This window comes from Theropithecus gelada, chromosome X (assembly GCF_003255815.1).
Source record: "Theropithecus gelada isolate Dixy chromosome X, Tgel_1.0, whole genome shotgun sequence".
Taxonomy (NCBI): domain Eukaryota; kingdom Metazoa; phylum Chordata; class Mammalia; order Primates; family Cercopithecidae; genus Theropithecus; species Theropithecus gelada.
The window spans coordinates 38,413,383-38,415,946 of record NC_037689.1 but is presented as its reverse complement, the minus strand read 5'-3'; the positions used below and the strand labels follow the sequence as shown (position 1 = coordinate 38,415,946).

The following is a 2,564-nucleotide window of genomic DNA, read 5'->3' as shown; positions in this document are numbered from 1 at the left end:
GTATTTTTAGTAGAGACGGGGTTTCACCATGTTGGCCAGGCTGGTCTCGAACTCCTGACCTCAGGTGATCCGCCCACCTCAGCCTCCCAAAGTGCTGGGATTACAGGGGTGAGCCACTGTGCCCAGGCTATTTTTCTTTTATTATTATTATTTTTTACTTTCTTTTTTTTTTTTCTTACTTGCTTTGAGACGGAGTCTCGCTCTGTAGCCCAGGTTGGAGTGCAGTGGCCGGATCTCAGCTCACTGCAAGCTCCGCCTCCCGGGTTTACGCCATTCTCCTGCCTCAGCCTCCAAAGTAGCTGGGACTACAGGCGCCCGCCACCTCGCCGGGCTAGTTTTTTGTATTTTTTAGTAGAGACAGGGTTTCACCGTGTTAGCCAGGATGGTCTCGATCTCCTGACCTCGTGATCCCCTTGTCTCGGCCTCCCAAAGTGCTGGGATTACAGGCTTGAGCCACCGCGCCCGGCCTTTTTTTTTTTTTTTTTTTTTGAGACGGAGTCTCGCTCTCTCGCCCAGGCTCGAGTGCAGTGGCACCATTTCGGCTCACTGCAAGCTCCGCCTCCCGGGTTTACGGCATTCTCCTGCCTCAGCCTCCCAAGTAGCTGGGACTACAGGCGTCCACCACCAAGCCTGGCTAATTTTTTTGGTATATTTAGTAGAGACGGGGTTTCACCGTGTAAGCCAGGATGGTCTCGATCTCCTAACCTAGTGATCCTCCCGCCTCGGCCTCCCAAAGGAGGATTACAGGCATGAGCCACCGCACCCGGCTATTTTTACTTTCTTGGGCTTTCCAGTAAAGACCAGAAAACCTGCTAGATAAATTCTAAAACAGCTGTAACACTAAACCATAATATTGTGGCTAATTTGTTAGTCCTACAAAGGCAGTCTGGTTCCCACGCAAGAATGGGGTTTGTTTCAGGAAAGGGCTGTTATAATTTGTGTCAAAGTTAAATTATAAACTAAGTTCTTCCCAAAGTTAGTTTGGCCTATGCCCAGGAATGAACACAGAAGCAAGATGGAGCCAGTTAGGTCAAATCTACACACTGCCAAAACTGTCTCACTGTTATAATTTTTGCAAAGGCCGTTTCACATCCCCAATTCCCACTTCCCAGGAGCCATTTACAACTCTTAGCAGTTTTGTCTGTTTGCGTCTATGTCTCATAACAATATGCTTACGCCACTTGCCCTTGATTTTCAGTTGTAGATTGTGCATAGACTGCAAATTGCCCACTCTGATACCAGCTTTTCCTCAGCCTTCAGAGCTATTGCACCTCCAGAATTCCTGAGCCTTTCCAGGCTTCTGAAGCATGAAAGTGTTCTTGTTATCACTTGACTGTTGCTGGCCCTTCTGTTTTTGTCACTATGAATTTACAGCTTTTCTTTTCATTCCTTTATTGTCATTCAGTGGGGTTTGTGGATGGAGTGGCGATAAATGCATATATTTGTGTGAAAACCTAAGATATTGTACATTTCAGAAAACTAAAAAACAAAACCCCACTTTGAAAACAGAACTAAAACAGTATTTATTTTACAAAGGCCTCTTTATTTATTTTTTTATTTTTTTATTTTTTTGAGATGGAGTCTCCCTGTGTCTCCCAGGCTGGAGTGCAGTGGCGTGATCTCCTCACTGCAAGCTCCGCCTCCCGGGTTCACGCCATTCTCCCGCCTCAGCCTCCCAAGTAGCTGAGACTACAGGCGCCCGCCACCACGCCCGGCTAGTTTTTTGTATTTTTAGTAGAGACGGGGTTTCACCATGTTAGCCAGGATAGTCTCGATCTCCTGACCTCGTGATCCACCCGCCTCGGCCTCCCAAAGTGCTGGGATTACAGGCTTGAGCCACCGCGCCCGGCCACAAAGGCCTCTTTAAAAATAGGATGACATTTTAGACACAGGTTGTTAAAAAACGTGCAGTCCAACCCTTTCATTGTACTGTTAAAGAAGCTGAGTGTGTCAGGCTGAGTATTTTCACCAAGTTTCCTGACTTTCCACTCGAATCTCTTTCCCCGGCCCCGTGGTTCTCAATCTTGGCTGCTGTTACAAAGTCTTGGAGAGTTTCAAACAACCCTGTACCCTCAGGGCTACATCCCCGCCAAATAAATCAGTCTCTCTGCAGGGGAGCCTGGGCATCAGTAGCACCTGGACTTGCCAGGAGGTCCTACTGTGCAGCCATGCTTGAGGATGACTACCTGCTGCCAGGAGATTGACCGGTTTAGCCCCATTTCTAAAAGCATGGTAATGTGGACATCAAGACATCCATCACAAGCTCATTATTATTTGTTTCAGACAGGGTCTGGCTCTGTCGCCCAGGCTGGAGTGCAGTGGCCTGATCACAGCTCACTGCAATCTCCTCCTCCCGGGCTCAAGCCATCCTCCCACCTCAGCCTCCCGAATAGCTGGGATTCCAGGTGCCCGCCATCACGCCTGGTTAATTTTTTTTTTTAAATAGAGACGGGCTTTCACCCTGTTGCCCAGGCTGGTCTCTAACTCCTGAGTTCAAGTGATCTGCCCACCTTGGTCTCCGAAAGTGTTGGGATTACAGGCGTGAGCCTCTGTGCCTGGCCTAT

The 2,564-nt window shown here is 48.4% G+C and overlaps 1 non-coding gene across 1 annotated transcript; it reads right to left on the bottom strand.

Annotated features, from left to right (window-relative positions):
• Positions 1-781: 781 nt before the first annotated feature.
• On the bottom strand, positions 782-843 carry LOC112616709. The gene has a single exon (XR_003117739.1). It is a non-coding gene; the product is annotated as a U7 small nuclear RNA (small nuclear RNA).
• Positions 844-2,564: the final 1,721 nt, after the last annotated feature.